The following is an 18,198-nucleotide window of genomic DNA, read 5'->3' as shown; positions in this document are numbered from 1 at the left end:
TAACAAAATAAAATGCTAAATGCAAAGCGGTATTTGAAAAACTAATTACACACCATGGTTTTATAGTTTGTAGTTCAACTTTTAGCAGCAATAGCAAATTAACTTGAAGAAATCTTTTTCGGTATGACTTAATCAGTCTCTCACATTATTTTGAAGGAGTTTTAGCACACTCGTTCCACCACTGTTTGAGTTCATTGAGGTTTGCAGGCATTTGTTTATGCACAAAGACCACCCTTACTGTCTCACCACAACATTTTCCTGCGCCATTGCAACACCTTGATTCTTATCATTTTCTGCCATTCAGTCAGATGACCTCACAGTTGACACTAGAATACTTTGGTATACAGAGGAGTTTGACACAGTGACTACAAGGCACACAGGTCCTGTGGTTGCAAAACAATTCCAAATCATCACTCTTCCACCACCGTGGAGTTGTTATGAGATGTTTGTGCTGATATGCTGTGTTTGGTTTTCATCAGACTTGGCACTGTATTATGGTCAAGCATTTCAGAATGCAATTTGGCAAACCTAAGCTGTGCTTTCATGTTCTTTCGCAATCAAAACCATACTTGTTCAGTCTTTTTCTAATTGTACTGTCATGAACTTTAAAGCTAACGGCTTTAGCTGTAGCCTGCTGTAGAGTCTGAGGTGTAGCTCTTGTTTTTTTGTTTTTTAATTTTTACAATTTTTTTTTTTTTACAATTTCTCTGACCATTTCATGGTCTGATCCCGAATTTACTGGAACATTAAGTCCTGGGAACATTGCCATCTGTCTCGAATGTTTTCCACTTGTGAATAATCTTTTTCAATGTAGAATGATGGAGTTCAGATTGTTTGGAAATGGCCTTATGACCCTTCCCAAATTGATGGGCAGTAACAATTGCTTCGCTAAAATCACTGCGGAGATCTTCCCTCCTTGGCATTCTGTTAACACACACTGAATGCTCCACAGCAAACTGCCAAGACTTGATTTTTATAAAGGTGCTCACACTTGCTGATTATTAATCAAGAGTTAATCAAGAGCTAATTAGAAGCACCTGGATGCTATTTAATCTCTTAATTTCTGTGGAAGATCATTTACTCTGTACCTAGACATACAATATTTCTGCATTTTGGCAACATTTTTGTCAAACAAATAAAGAAATGCTGTTACATGTCATGTTATGTAGTTCATTTCAGGTTCTATTTCCTGCTTACGTAATTTTAAGACCTGGTAAGGACTGGAGGTTTACCAAAAATTGAAATCACATGGCCCTTCAACTTGTTTCACAATCCGTCTCAGTAATCATACACATATCACCACTCCTCACAATGTCAGAGCATGGTCTGGTTGAAAACGTGGATGGTGTTCTGAGGTCTCTCCATTCCTGGACAGTTTGTGGGACTATTTTAATGTGTTGGAGGCACCGATAAGTAATATCAGAGGTTCTCAGCTGGATTCTTGTCTGATGAATATGAAGACTAGTCAGTGGCTTGTACACCTTCACTGTCCTGGAACTGCCTACATATTCTGGCCACATGAATCCTGGCATTGTCTTGTACCAGCAGGACCCCAGGGCTCACTGACAGTGGATATGAGGATTTAATCCCAGCACCTAGAAACTGTGAGGATATTGCTGGCTAACATGTGGTGGTGTATGTGACCTTCCAAGAATACGAGACCACCACTAGACCTAATGCCAGACAAGAAGGTTTTGGGTTCAAGTCCATTTTTGGGACCTTTCTGTGTGGAGATGCATATTTTCCCCATGTCTGCATGATTTCTCCCCAGTACTCCTCCCACAGTCCAAAAACATGCATGGATTGAGGTTAAATGGTGCAGGCAGCATAAAGTTTACACACTTTCTCAAGACCATTTCACATCTGTCACACGAGGGCAGTGTGAGCATGGTGGGACCTTGAAGCTCTGATGTTCTCTGGAAAACGTCAGTCAAGCTGTATGGTGCTCGGCTGTGAGCACAGGTCCCACCAAAGGACACCGGGAACTAATTTTACCCTTATGGAGTCTGTTTCAGACAGTCCAGTCTGAAACACGCACACGTGAGGGCCACTGGAGGTCATTTCGTAGGTCTCTGGTGGTGCTAATTCTGTTCCATCTTGCACAAAGGAGCTAAGCTGATGCTCTGCCCAGCTCTCCTCATGTAGTGGCTCGTCTCTTGTATCCTCCATACTCTTGACACTGCACTAGGAGAAACAGCAAACCTTTTTGTGATGGCACATATCCTGGAGGAGTGAGGCTATCTGTGCAACAAGAATGCCGCTCTCATGCTCCCAGTATTGACAGAAAAAGCAAAACTAGAGAAAAATCACCCAGGATGGATAAAGAGAGGGGGATGGTCTGTGGCTACTACCTTAAAAAAAACAAATAAAAACTTTCCTTTTGGCATGTTGTTCTGTTATTGCCTCTCAAGTGCACCCGCACATTCATTTCCATCAAAGCAAGTGAAATAAAGCCACTATTGTTTCTGCTTTCTACCTGGACAGATCAATATGTCTGAAGTTTGAATCTCTGTGATGATCAAATGTTTTGTATTTTTCATAGCAGCTGATGACATCAAGAAAACCCTGTGGGCTATAATGAGGGACAAGATGTTCTTTTTTAGTAAAGAATGATACACCAACAAAAAAATCACTAAAGGCCCTGTCTAAAGAAAAATGTGTTCGATCAATTAATTTAATAAAAAAATTATGACTCTATTTACCTCCCGAGAGACCCCAGGGCAACAATTTATTTGTGGTCCTCTAATGACACTGTACATAACAGCGGTAATATTATTTTGAATGATTGCTCTGCAGGTGAAATGATTAAACAGTCAATTATTATTTGTTCGAAAGGGCAATGCATCATTTTATAAATCTCTTAAGCCATTTAAATAATATTAATAATGTCAAGATCCATAAATATCATCTTGCCAACGCATGCACCGGAGTCATGGCAGTCTGAATAGGACCATAACTGCGTTACCTCAGCAACTCAGTGCACCGCAGCTGTTATTTTAAACACAGTAACTTATTTTCCGAGCCAGTGCAGCTCTATAAGGGCTACTTCGTCTTATAGGAAGCTTCGAGGCAGTTTCTTTTTTGTCTAAATAAATAAGGCTGTTTGTAATAGAAATAAAGATAATAAAAAATTAGGTATTTAAACTAATAAAGGCCCATCTCACAAGTGTTTTGTAGCAATCACATTGAGTACTGCTGTCCAGGATGCTCATTGGTTTTTAAATACAATTGGGAGAAGTACCACCCTGCTTTCATGTCTGCAATCAAATACTGGATGAAGACATCGCAGCATCATCAGGACTTTTCACTCTATATTTAGCCGTTGGTTGAGACGCCTGTTAGCTCAAGGCTTACAGCTCTGTTGGCCCACAGCTTACTGCTACTTCACACTCAGAACTTCAAATATCCCCACCACCAACCCGGGCTTAACCCTGCTATGAAGTGGATTGATCCCCGATTTCTACAGGGTAGCATCCCCAGAGGATCAGAGTTAAAGCAACTGATGCGAGGGGAAATTAGAACAAAACACTGGGATGTTTGTTGTCCAATCAAATCATTATGATGAGCTCTGTGTTTTCAAATGTGAGCGTGCAATGCCTTTCTTTACTAATATGGACTGAACACTAGAGTTCAGCTTAATCCTAAAAGTCTCTGAGTAGAAGCATACCTTTATGCTTTTCCATCTCTTTTAAATATTTTCATCAAGTCACAGTGAAAGTTTAGGCCATTTGCACAACAGTGGTTTAACCACTAATTTCTTTGCTTAATGATGACCTGATTGCACACCTGAAGGCTTTTTAAAAAATCTTTCTTTTTTTTTTGTGTCTGCTTTCCCCTGAGAATGACAGGATGATGTTGGTTAGACTTTCTTCTACTACACAGACAGTAACATTATAATGAAAAAAATTAAAGCTTTGATAGAAATCAGGATCAATCTCAGATTAATTTGCTGTGCATCAGTTGTATTGAAGGCTTTGATGGGGATATTAATGCCAAGTTCATGCTCCAGTGAATCCTGTCACTGCTCTGTTAAAATCTGCAATTTACTATAGAGAAACAATAGCTACTTATTGCAGCAATATCTAAGTCAGCAGTGAGTTTGAAAAGAGCAGAATCATTATGGTTCTTTCTTGTACCAATAATGAATGTTACTTGATTGCCTGCCCAGCTCCTGTCACTGGCATCTGTGCTCAACCCCGCTTCACTGGTGCAGAGCTGACATAGCTCATCATGTCCTTGTCTGTCAAAATCAGCAGTGTCACTGGCTTTGGGATTTCCACCACGCTGCACACGAGTACTGGTGCAGAATTTTTATCTATACTACTCTTTTTTCCTAATTTAAAATCTAATGATTCACATAATGGTTTAGGTATTACACTGGAGACTCACAAAATAAAAATGGAAGCTTTTTCAACTACAAATTCAGTGTGGCTTGCCTCATGCTGAAGCTCAAAAGTTGTAAGTTAGTGGAAATCTAAAGCCACTTTTTCCAAAGACTTAACTAATGACAGAGTTTTGAGCACCATCAATAAATCCATGACCAGCATGCACCCTTGAAATAGTACACCAACTCTGAGCAGCCGCTAAAACCAACATGAAACCTGCCAACTGCCCTTTGATCATAAAGAAAGGTCATTCTTCAAGCGCTAAGATTTTTCTCATGCCATGCTTTGTGCACACGGAGACGAAAAGATGCAGTCTCACGACAGACCTCACACAGGCTGATGCATCAACAGTGGGCAAGGAAGGATCGATAAACTTTCACATGTTCCTCTTTAACATTTGTTACGCTGTAATGAATAAATAGATCTGGTATTTATAAACAGCTCGTATTTCAGTTTGAAATGAAAAGGAACCATTCATCACAGACACAGGGAAAACACGCAAACTGGCCCTGGTGGGATGATGGATTTGAACCCAGGACTTGCCTGCTGTAAGACAACAGTAGTAGCCAATACACAACTTTACTGCTCAAAAAAATAATGGATGGATGGACAGAAAAAAATCCAGGGCTGCAGGAGGGCTGGCGTCTATTGCAGCCCTCCTGCAGGAGGAGAGAAAGGGTACAAACTGAATGGGTCGCCAGTGTATTGCAGGGTAAAGTAGACAAGGCAATCATTTCTGCAGCAAAATGATGTTTCACTGCAGTAGTTTAGTTCCTATCTTTAAGTTGAGTGTAGATCTTAGTCCTTGTATTGTTGTTATTAAATACATAAAAGCTTAATATATAGAAATATTATATAAATATTAAACATATATACATCCACACCTTTGTCCCAGTAGAACGTGTGAATGTTTTTTGTGTGTCGTGGTTGTTTTTATGATGAAACCTTTTCCCCTCTATGTTCTTTCCTTCACAAATACACTGAGTCAGTTGGTTTTGCATGGATAAATTGTACAGTGGGCATAATTCTGGCAGTTGTACAGACCGCATGAAGAAAAGTGTGCCTATTTTTGCCAAGAGGTGGCACTGTCTAACTGGATTCCCAAATTCCCAAATTTTCACTCACTCACTGCAAAACTGTGATGTTTAATCATTACGGAAATCACACAAAGGAATGAAAAATACGTTTTATTTTGATTTGAGTTTCCAGGAAAGTGCTGGAGTGAAATTATCTCCCTGTATCATCATTATTCTCCTGCAATTCAGACAGCGACCGTAGCCATCCAAACCCTCCCTTTTCTGAAAGGTAGCTTAAGAGTGGTGTGTTTGAGATGTCTTTTATTACTTGCTTGAATTTTATTAAAAGAACTGAACTGGGATTTGGTATGAGAAATAAATTGTCTCCGCTCCCTCAGGACTCCTTAGGGGGATGAGAAGATGACAGAACAGTTTTAACTATGGGCACAGTAAAGTGAGATTAAAGCCCTCCACAGGAGTGCCGCGTGATTCTGGTTGCTCGGATTGATACAACGCTTATAGCACATTAAGAAGAAGAAAAAAAACTTGGCAAGGCTGATGATACGGTGCTCACAAGACAGCAAAAATATAATTTCCCTTTTTTTCCCCGGTGCAGTGTCTCCAGTAATCTCTACACTCTCTGTTGGACATCCTCTGTCAGACATGTCTCCCTATTTTTTTCCACAGTGCAAAAGCCACTTAAGGAGACTGACAAAGTAATAAAGCAGCACTGCAGTTTACAGGACTGAGCACATGGCTCACTGAGCAGGTTGAAATAGGTGCAGAGACAGTCCGTATAGTCTATTCCTTCTACTCAGCTTTTCCCTGCTTCCACAGTTATGCACACAACCATCTCTGAAGTCTTTTCCCTGCCTCCTTGCCTCGATCCTACTTTACCTAAACATCCAAAACACCTTAGCTGCAGGTATGGGGCAGTGAGGATGATATTTGAAAGGGAATATATGGCAATAATGACTGGTTTGTTAGTTGTTTGTGCACCTTCACATTGGGACTAGTCATTTATTTATCCATATAATACACGCTTATCTAACCTAAAATATACATAATATGCAAGTCTTTTTATTTAGAGCTGAAAAGTACCGATTTTCTATTTGCAAAAAAAAAAAGAATAAATAAAATAAATAAAACAAATAGCCTACTGCCTTCAAAATGTAAAGTTCAAAGAGTTCCAATTAATGTGAAGTTCTTTATGTGTTCCCACTCACGAGCTATGTATTCTTCCCCAGGAAAGAATCTATTACTTATTTCTCACTCCTATTTTTCTTTTCAGCAGGCAGTATATCAAAGGAGATGGTGGAGTAGATTTGTCTCCAGCGGTACAGAAGAGAAATAGGAACTTGAAAATATTATCAGCCAAGAATGTCTGAGGCAAAAAAAGACAACATATTGCTGGGTGAAAAAAAAAAGGCAACATTTCTACACTTTTGTACATCTGTTACATTTATGTAAGTAAGCGTGAAAAGCGGCTTTACAGACACGCTCAGTCCCTGTGGTTTTGATCTTCAGGGTCGTGTGCAGGACCTTGTGATTGGCCACTGATGATGCTGTTTCACTGGACTGAGAACAGCCAACAGCCATGTCTCATCAGGGCAGCCACCACCTGAGCACTGGGCACTGCACCACATGGATATAGTCACGCACTGGTTTTGCTCTGGGTCTTTTTTTTTCTTTCCACGAGATAGTGAAATGCACACTTTCCAAAGAAAGAAAAAGAGTGCTATTCACTTCATGATACTAAAGCAATTTCAAGGTCTTATTTCTCCCCCCTTGTTCCGTCTTCAAGTGCCGTGTCATGAACAACTCTCAACAACATTTTGCTATGAAGAAAGTGTTTTGAGTGAGGTCATATGAGGAGATAGCTGGTGTGTGTGTGTGTGTGTGTGTGTGGGGGGGTGGGGTGGGGGTGGGGGGGGGGGAATGAAAGAAGCATCATGCCTAAGATGTGAGACCAAATGCTGCAGTAACTATATCCTCCATGTGAAGGTGTCATGTGATGTATCCCAGCAACATGTCACGCCACGGATAATGGCTGAGACAGATGTGTCATGTCTGTGCACAGCAAGAGAGAGAGGGATATGTTTTGGTTATGGGATTAATTTGCCTTTTGGGACAGGTGCTGCGAGGGCCAGGAACAGACACAATAACTCTAGTGTTACATGCAACCACCTCTAAAGTCCCTCCCAAGTCCCGCCCCCTTCCCATTTAAACAACTCCACAAGGCCACTGGGAACATGTAACTGACAAAATTCATATGGAAAGCCTCTGTCAGTAATGGGCTTTTACACCGCTGTTATTACATCCTGTAACGTGATCCCATTTGTTCTCGTGGTCTGTGAGAAACTCTACTTTAGCTGGTGGCACCGACATAGCCAGATGGTCTCCACAAATTATACTAAACCAGTCTGAGTCACCCCTGATTTAAACCACACGCCACCTCATTTTTTAACCACACAGAAGAACAACTGTGCTCCTCTTCAGTGAGTAACGGTTTTATATATTTGGGTTTTAATAATTTTACATGAAGGGGTCCTTGGTCAACTCAAGGATTATGTTGTGCAGATGAATCTAGACATGTAATAAGCCCCTCAAATATAATTATCAGCAGATGTAATTCAGAAATGGCAGCACAGAATGTGGATGAGATGATGGGTTGCTGCGCCCAAGGCTATGTATATACATTATTTAATATTTTATGACGCATGACTTTATACATGAATTCTGATATCAATTCTCTTTCCTCCATAAAACCTAGAAGAAATATTACTAATTTATAATTAGGCTATGCTCTCTCTCTCTCTCTCTCTCTCTCTCTTCCCTCCACTAAGTGGCACAGTGCTGATAATTAATAAAAAGAGATCAACAATAATATTATTACTATTAATATGATCACCAGCCCTTTTCTTGCTGGTTAAAAGCTACAAAATTAAGAGATTAAATTGTTTTATCTGTTAATTTGAATGTTTAAGTGTTCCTTTTCCAGTGCTGAACTAGACACCGATGAGGATCTCAGCTGATAATAAACATAATGTTCGAACCAGTATGTGAAATCACCAAACATCAGTAAACGAAGGGCTTAAAGTTTTGTTTTTTCATCTCCTCCTGAGGCACTCGGTGCTGTTAGAGAGCTGACTTTTCTTGTTTCAGCAGCTGCGTCTTTGACCCCTTCAACCTCACTGCTGGTGTGCCATTCATTAGCGATCCTAAGCTGGACGCTCCCAAACATTGTTCAAATCGACAAGGCTTTCCTCAAAATTCTGGCAAAGCCCCAAATAGACGAGAATGAAGATAATACAGTGAGAATTAAACACGAAAGGAAAAACATTTAATATCCAACAAGTGTAAGCAGGACTACTTGCAAACTATTAGGACTGAAAACCTGTACCAGAGCTTACACTCCGCCATTCCACACTATTTTTCATGTTGACAAGTGACTTTAATTTTAAAGGTGAGGTTATTTGCTTCGTGGTTATGCACTGCTGCTGCCATTTCTCCCTTTCCTGCCTTTTACAATTTTATTCCCTTGACTGGAAGCACAAACAAAGTCCATTCTTCCTTTGTGGTTCATTCCCATTGTCGTGACCTTTGTATACATCCTACTGGAAGCCGCTGCCTACTTTTGTGAAATGACTCACCTCATGTCCTCAGTTGCAGTCACTGTTAACATACGTAGTCATATTAAGCACCCCAACCCGCCTTTTAAGTTCCCTGGCAAGCCACAGATGACATGTCCCTGTGGACAAAACACTCAAGCTCGCTTCAGCGAACTCTGCTGGGACTGTCTGACCATGTCATGCTACTCCTCGCGGGGACTATTTTAAGTGTATAAAATGGGTTATGTTCACTGCAGCTCAACTGGGACACTTCTGATGAGTTCTTTGGCAACAAGGCGTCAAATTGCACATCGTTGTGCGTGAAGATATGTGCACCGCCGCTGACAGTGAACTGCTCTTTTTTTTTAAGAAGAAGAAGTCCAGAAGTAGCAGCATGGTGTAGACCTCATCAAGGTTCAAGGAGAACAGAAACATCGCAGAGTCCCCATTATGCCACTATTTTATCCCTCAAATTCAGACTGCTGCTGGGGTTTGTAATGTGGGTACATGGTGAGCCACTGAGCTTTTAAAGGCTGAGGAAGTTTTCTTCATTTAGAAATCAAAAGAACACCCATCCCTCTTTCTATCTCTCTCCCACTTTCTTTTTCTCTCTGCGTTTCACACTTTGTTTCATTTTCTTAAATGCACACAGTGGCCTTGAAACAAATTAATTAAAAACTTAGCAGAACAATTGAAAACTGATGTGAATGAGGACAAAAAGAATCATTAAGATGACCAAACAGCTGATTTCACAGACGACGCACTTCTATGTATGTGTGTGTTTTTAAATGTTTTCAAAAAGCATTTGATCTACAACTGCACATAAAGTCTTTTTTTATTATTTTGAATGGCATCTTTCATTTATTAAGGGAGTTAAAATTAATTGCAGGTCTTCTTCACAATGATGTGGTTATTAACAAACCTATGCAGTACTATCGGGAAGGGGAAATTTCTATTCTCCTGTTTCTGTTTTCTGCATTTACAATGTGTTATTGTTACTCAAGATGAATCGACAGCACAAGACTGAGCTTTTGTTGTAAATTCTGATTTAATTATTGTTCAATAATGACTTGCAGGGTTTTTTGGTAGGGCGTGAGTGAGAGAGAGAGAATTATATTCATTTTATCATGCATGTAGAACTTGTCAGTCAAATGAGCTGAGGTTCTTGTCCATCATCTACATGCTGATTTTTATTTGTTAAAGAGTAAGATTTGATTAATTAAGTTAATAATGCTGATTACCTTGTATCACTGGAGAATGATGCTACGCCTCCAACTTTGGGTTAAAACGCAGTATTATGTACCACATCTACTTGAAATTAGTAAATATATATGTAAGCAGTGGTCCATTTAAATCCATCCATCCATTCGCTTATCCTTTTCAGGGTCACAGGGGGTGCTGGAGCCTATCCCAACTGTCATAGGGCGAGAGGCAGGGTACACCCTGGACAGGTCGCCAGTCTGTCGCAGAGACAGACAACCATTTGCACCCACATTCACACCTATAGGCAATTTGGATCAATCAATTAACCTATCCCCACAAACTGCATGTCTTTTGGACGGTAGGAGGAAGCCAGAGTACCTGGAGGGAACCCACGCAAGCTCCACACAGAAAGATGGTGGAATTGAACTCAGGACCTTCTTGCTGTGCGGCAACAGTGCTAACCACTGTGCTGCCGTCCATTTACATCCCATGGCTTAAATGACAGGTCTTTGACTCCAGCAAGGAAATACAATGCACTACTGTACTACTGCCAAGTTCATTGTCTTAAATTACAAACAAGTGCTAAAAGTGGCTGTAAGATATGAAGACATGCTATCATCATTACACAAGCGAAACTCACTGTGTGACCTGCAATCACACAGTGAGTGGCTCTCAGTCATCAAAACTAAAAATGTATACTTATTTTGAAACTGATGCTAGCAACATGTTTTGAAACAGTTTGAACAGGGAAACAAAAACCCGAGGAAGTTGTCTAATTCAAAAAAGAAAAAAAAAGAAAAAATCCTAGTAAATCTCAGTTTTTTCTTCTTGCAGCAGCTCCCTTTAGCAGCTGCCACATGGGATTATCTACCTCCGTCTGACCCCATCCCTTGCATCCATCAGATCTCTGTATGTCCTCCTTTCCTACATCGTGAATCTTCTCAGTGCTCTTCCTCTTTTTCTCCAGTCTGGCAGCTCCACAGTCAGCATCCTTTGTTTAATATATCCACCATCTCTCCTCTGCTCATGTCCAAACCACCTTTGCCTCTCTATCTTTGTCTTGGAATTACTTAACCTGAGCTGTCCCTCTGATATATTCAGTTCTAGTCCTGTCCCTTCTGCCACTCCCCCCAAAAAATAAAAAATGTTTTTACATCTTCAACTCTGTCACCTCCAGCTCACCCTCCTGTCTTGGAAGGACAGGGGATTTTTGCCCGAATAAGACCTCAAATCTCACCAGTCATCCTGACTGATTTTGCACTTTCCTAACTTATATTAACCTCTTTCTTTTAAAGACGTTTTATTGTAACTTTGTGCCATCATATTCAAACACACAAATCGTAGCAGGTCTCAGTATCTTGTAAACCTTCTCCTTCACTCATGCTGCAATATTTCACAAATCACTGAAACTTGATTCCATCTACTGCACCATGCTTTTGCTGTATTCTTCACCTGTCTTGAACACTGTCTGTTGCCTTGGATGGTTGACCCCATGTATTTAAACTCAACTGCTTTCAGTATCTCTACACCTTGCCGCTTCACCGTTACACCTGTCTCCCTCCCATTCACACAGATTTATTCTGTCTTGCTCTTCTCTCATGAGTATACCTCCAAAACTCTCTTCTAACTGCTCCCTTTCACTACAGATCTCAATGTCATCTGCAAACATCATAGTCCACGGAGACTCCTCCCTGACCTCATCTGTCAACCTGTCTATCACCTGTGCAAAGAAGAAGGGGCCCTGAGCTGATCCCTGATGTAAACCCATCTGTGGCTCCTACCATACAAACCTCCACTTTCTCTCTGTCTTTCATTAATGTCTGGCACCACCTTCACATTCTTCTCTTCAACTCCTGACTTCCTCATGATACAGTTCCTCTCTTGGTACCCTATCATATGCTTTCTCTAGATCATCAAAGACACAGTGCAACTCCTTCTGTCCTGCTCTTTCTTCATCAGTAGTCTCAAAGTAAACATTGCATCTCTCGTGGTCGTTCTCAGCATGTAGCCATACCGCTTCTTGCTGATCGTCAGTTATCTCTTCAACAACTCGTTGCCATAGCATCATTATGTGGCTCATCAGTTTTATCCTTCTGTAGTTACAACAGCTCAGCACTTGTTCTTGAAAATCTGTACCAGTACACTTATTCTCCATTTCTCATGGATCTTCTCACTCCTCAAAATTGCCTTAAACAAACTGATTAAAAAGTCCATTGCCCTCCTTAACAGCTCAGTTCCTCCACAGGTATGTCAGGAGCACTCTATATTTTCTTGATAGTTGCCTTCAGTTCCTTCTAACTAATCCTCTGCACTCACTGATTCACTAACTGTCCTCTATCCGACCTCCTCTCTCTCTCATTTTCTTCATTCGTGAGCTCCTCAAAGAATTCCTTCCACCTTCCCAGCACACTCTCTTCCCTTGTTAGTACATTTTCTCTATCCTTACCCTGACCTGCTTCAAATCTTTTGCAGTCCAATCTTTCTGCCTGTCCAGTTGATAAAGCCTTTTTTCCCCTTTACTTGAGTGTCCAGCCTCATGTACAACTCACCTTAAGCCTTTGGATTTGCCACCTCTCTATTAGACAGGAGGAACTTCCCAGTACTCCTGTTTACTTTCTTCATCTCCCTGACTATCCCACTTTTTCTTTGCCAGCCTCTTCCCATAAATACTTTCCAGTATTTCCTCATCCCATCACCAAGTCTCCTTGTTCTCTGCCCAAGGACACACCAAACCCCTCCTTGACAACTACGTACACTTTTATATGTTACCCTATGTTCCTCACTCTTCCATAAATGTGTATTCACCACAATCATTTCATCAGTTTTTTCACAGTCCAAAACCATCTGTCCTTCCACATTTCTCTCCTGAACACCATAGCGACCCATCACATCCTCATCACCTCTGTTTACTTGACCTACATATGTCCTCTGAAGTCTATCAATCACCAGTGGTGACCGGACTTCATCCAGCTTACGCCATAGTTCTTTTTCCTACTTTAACTGACACCCAACATGTGGGTCATACACAATCACAACATTCAGCTTCACCCCTTCAATTTCTAGCTTCAGATTCTGCCCGACACTCTCTTCACCTCAGCCTGCCACAAGCCACTATGTAGTCCCCGGCCCAGATAAAGGCGGAGGGTTACATCAAGAAAGGCATCCATGCCAAATCAAACATGCAGATCACCGTTTCACCTGTAACCTAACTGACTCTGAGACCAGGCCATTACTTCATATGATGTAGGTAACTTGCTCAGCAAAGGCACCATTAATGCTAAATGACGCTTGAACGATGAAGTTTTGGAGCAACGTTTTCCAAAAACACCTTTCTTGCTTCACTAACGCAAAATTAAACCCCATTCTTCATGTATTCCTTTGTAAAGGACACCAAATACTAAAACTTTAAGCCCTGCCTTTCTGAAGCCCAGACTTGTCACCCACTGAAATCCTGCTGCACAGTGTGAAATGAAGGACCAAGACAGTTGAGCAGCTATCAGGCAAGAATGGGAAAACAGTTTGCCTTCAAATCTACAGCAATAGGTCTCCTCAGTTCCCAAACACATGCAGAGTGTTATTTTAAAAAGAAAAGGTGATGCAACACAGTGGTAAACATGCCCCTATCACAACGTTTTTGAAACATGCATTAAATTGAAACTGAGCACTTTTTTTAAGCAATTCGTTTTCTCATTTTCAATTAATATTGGCAATTCGCAGTTAAGTACAAATTATATGAAAATACTTAAATTTTGTTTATAATTGACTATTTTGGAGGAAACTCGGTTATATTATGTAACTTTTCTTTGATGCATCTGACTTCACTGCTTTTCTTTGACTGTGGAACAGAGAACTACATAACCCGAAGGAATAATTACATTAATCACACTCACCATGTCACCCTCATGAAGTTTTAACATCTGATGTAATTATTATTTTTTCAACTTGGGAGGTGTGGCATTGCAAGTAATTATAGAAAGTGGCAAAAGAGAGGAGAAAGGAATACTCGGCTGGATCTCTGATGCCTCGCGGAAGCTGCATTTGATCTGCTCTAGCACCACGATACCAGATCCTTAGAAACCCACTGAGCTAGGCAGAGACTCGTGATACGGTCAATTAATGTTACAATACTCTAAATGTCAAAAGTGTAAAATCCAAAACATAGTGTCTCATTTTTTATTTCGCTTGTGTCAGAAAGCAGAGGTACTCTAAAGGACAATTCTTGAGTCAGCTCTTGATTAAATAGATCTATGGATCAATTTTTCATCCTAAAACCTCTTTTTCAAATGACTAGAGGCAATTACTTCAGAGTTTGTCAAAGGTCTCCTCTCTCTTCCCTCTCTCTGTCTCTCACTCCTTTGCTTTCTCTTTGCTTGCATCACTCACATCTGCCTTTGTAGAGTGCATAAGTAAAAAGACGGCACTAATAAAAGAGCAGCCATCCAGAGCTGACTGATTGAATTAATAAGCAACATAATCATGGCTGATCTGTAAAGTTATCTACAAGCCAAAGCATTAGGGGAGTTCGGTGTAGCACACTGGAGTGCGTCTGGCTGCCTGTCACATCTCTGCATCTGCTTTCTGCTGCTGTCAATCGTACCCTCGCCTAATTGCTTGAGATAGAGGTTTGCAAATGGTCTTAAAGAGCTCCCTCTCTATTTAATTTGCATCCAATAAAAAGTTTGAGATGCCTGGCTTGTTTATGCCTGTCTGCTTTGAATGTTTACTTCTGTGGAATCAAAATAAACAACAATTTCGAGTACCATAGATTTCTGAAGCCGAGTTGCTCTTGCAGTTATTGTTTGAGAAGGTTTACTTTTGGCTGTCATCAAACGGCAGAATTCAGTATTTGACGACTGGCTCGCGTCGCCATTAGAGAAGCTTTTTGTCCGTGTGTCATTTGTGTGGCATTTGAAGCATCCAAGCCAGGAGAATAGTGTGCTTCATCAGTGATTTGAATTCAAATTCATGGCTTCGAGGCTCTGTGTTAACAGTGGCTTAAAAGACAGAACATCAGTCAGCTAGCCTTTATCGTAATGTCGTTGGAATGCTTCAGACAAAATCGCTCTCATTGTGAGCGGACTTCAGTGATCCCTTTGGTGATGCATGGCCGTGAGGCTGGCATTTGTGGCTTGGAGTAAAATACAGCTGCTGAATGAAGTGCTATGGGAATTGATATTCCCCTAGCGATGGCTTTAGTGAGTGTCAATTACATCATATTATTAATTACATTCCCATGAGCCTCGGCTGTACTTTGTGTTTGGTGGGAGCTAGGAAAAGCTGCTAACACTCTCAAATAAGGTGACGAAGAAAGCAACATAAAGCGATAAACAGCTCCATATTAGGGTTCCCATTTGGAGCACATTAGTATCTTGACAGTAGTGTTAAAACATGACTGTGTTCAAGTGCAGCTTATTCACTGTTTAAAGGTAATTTATACAGTCTATGGAGACGCAGGCTGTAGGATGCTACTGTAGAAAATGCTTTTTGAGAATTTGAAGGCAGAAACCTCATTATTTTAGCATAATTGAGGGTGAGTGAGGTTATAATGTTCAAGGACAGAACCACATTCAGAACAACAAATATAGGCTAGTACTTGGTAGTTATTTTACACTGATAAATAAAACAAGCCTGTGCATGTGCCCCGTATAGGCACGTGTTTGATCCAATGACGTTGTGATTATTGCGCAGCGTGGTCCCTCAAAAAGATAAAAATGTGCTGTGTTTTTGCTTTATATGCAAAGACAGGGTTTATATAGAAGCATGCAGATGCCAGTAGATGCCTTTTATGAACAATGCCATAGTAAAGGTTTGGCTAACTTGACAGAAAGGATCTGAACATTTTTTTTGTCTAAATGATAAGCTCCTCCTTGCTTAAGAGTTGCTATGGCAGTAGAAAGGCTGAAGATAAACCGAGATCCAGAGCTGACATCGTGTCTCTCTCTTTGATTACGCCTACACAGAAATACCATTAAACTGCTTCACACCATTGACCGCACATTCGACATGGTAAGAAATTCTGCACACTCATTAATGCTTACACCCCTGGCTGTACCTCAGGCTGTGACCATGTTAATAATTTCTGCATAGATCTATATATTTACAAGATTCCTGCATCACAGTTTGTAATGTTTGAAAGTTTGAATTGGATTATGGATTAGCATGTTTCTCGTGTGGGTGCTCAACACCTTAGAAAACAGGATTCAAGACTGTCCTAAACAGTAATAAAATTCAAATAATAAGGTTTTGACGGTTTCCAAACCCATGTGCAAGGGCTAGCACCTCAAAAAAACCACGCCCATAAATTCAGAGAGACTCATTATTACCACTCACAGTATAAAAGATTCTGAAAAGCTTCTGGGTCTGGAAATTGATGGTGCGTTCCTGAATAAGTTGGACGTTGGAATTTCTGCTCCCAGCCAAATTTTAATCTAGACTACCACCTTTAATTCTAATTTCCTAGTCAGAAAGTCAGAGCTGCCTCAGCAACCATAAGCTAACAATCAAAAGATGGTTGAAGTGAATGTAAACAGCCGTAAAACTTTTAATTTCCCCTGCCACTGTTGTATATTTGTAAATATGCAAAAATGGAGCACTTTAAAACTGACCAAGTTATATCCATGATAAGTTCTACCTTGCTATGAACTAAAACCAACCCTGTTCTTCATGCTTTCTCTAGAAAATGCTAATGCTAACCTCAATCGGTTTAGATATCTGGAAATGCCTTTAACCAGGGGTGTCAAATGTGTGAGCTACGAGAACTTTTATGTGTACATTTATCATGTAGAAAAACTGGTATGTACTGTTAAAATTGAACTTATTTATCTTATATTAGGATACCTCAGGGATTAAATGTGTAGTTACACTAACAGAAAGTGAAGTTTTAGTCATCTGGCCCACTTAAGATCAATCTGTGTTGCATGTAGCAAATGAGTTTCACATCCCTGCCCTAAACCTTTAAACCTGCATTCTTTTTAAAGGCCACCAGGGAGCGATAGCTTCGGTTGCAACAGGAGTTTCGGTTGTACATGTACAGACATTTATGGGAAGACAGCCCTCTGTGAATGATATCCTGCCAAGCTTATGGTCTCAGTCACTCATTTATAAAATGGACTCACACTGAGACCATTTTATGAATGCTATGTTGTAATTTTGCTAACCGCTTGCGATCGACAAATCACTAGCCAATGATGGCAGGTTCATAGTCAGACCATTCCCTCATCTGGTTTGAAAATATCAAGATGCTGAGGGCAAAAACAGGACTTCACAAACCAGGGGGTGACGTCATGGTAACTACATCCCTCTTTTACGCTTTCTTTTACTGACAGCGAGAGAGCTAAATGCTCAAAAGTGCAGTTTAGAGCAGATGCACTCTAAAGAAGTTATGGTCTTGGGTTTGTCTAATTGAATCTGCCAGAAACATTTACATAAATGTGCTGCTACCAAAAAATAAATTAATAAAAAATTGAGAAAGCCAGAAATGTTACTTATGCAACATTTGAAAAAGATCTTGGTTTAGGATTAAAATAAGTGCTTAATTCACTTTAAAGGTCATCATTGTTACATTAAAAAAAACAACCCTGTATGAATAGAGCATGCACAGAACAACAGCGGTACGTGGCGCCCTGGCTTGAGAAAGTGTTTGTGATTTTTTTCTTCCTTTTAATTATTTATATTTTTTCTAAATTATACTGTGACTTTACTTTGATTTTTCATTAGAAGAAAGGCTGAAGATAAACCGAGATCCAGAGCTGACATCATGTCTCTCTCTTAGCATTACGCCTACACAGAAATACCATTAAACTGCTTCACACCATTGGCCACACATTCGACATGGCAAGAAATTCTACACACTCATTAATGCTTACACCCCTGGCTGTACCTCAGGCTGTGACCATATTATTAATTTCTACGAAGAGGGATCTATGTATATCTATCCACAAAATTCCTGTAAATAATTGGTGTTTGTGGTGGAGAGCAGCAGTG

Source organism: Simochromis diagramma, unplaced genomic scaffold (assembly GCF_900408965.1).
Source record: "Simochromis diagramma unplaced genomic scaffold, fSimDia1.1 OVJJ01000216.1, whole genome shotgun sequence".
NCBI classification, from domain to species: domain Eukaryota; kingdom Metazoa; phylum Chordata; class Actinopteri; order Cichliformes; family Cichlidae; genus Simochromis; species Simochromis diagramma.
This window is presented reverse-complemented; position numbering follows the sequence as displayed.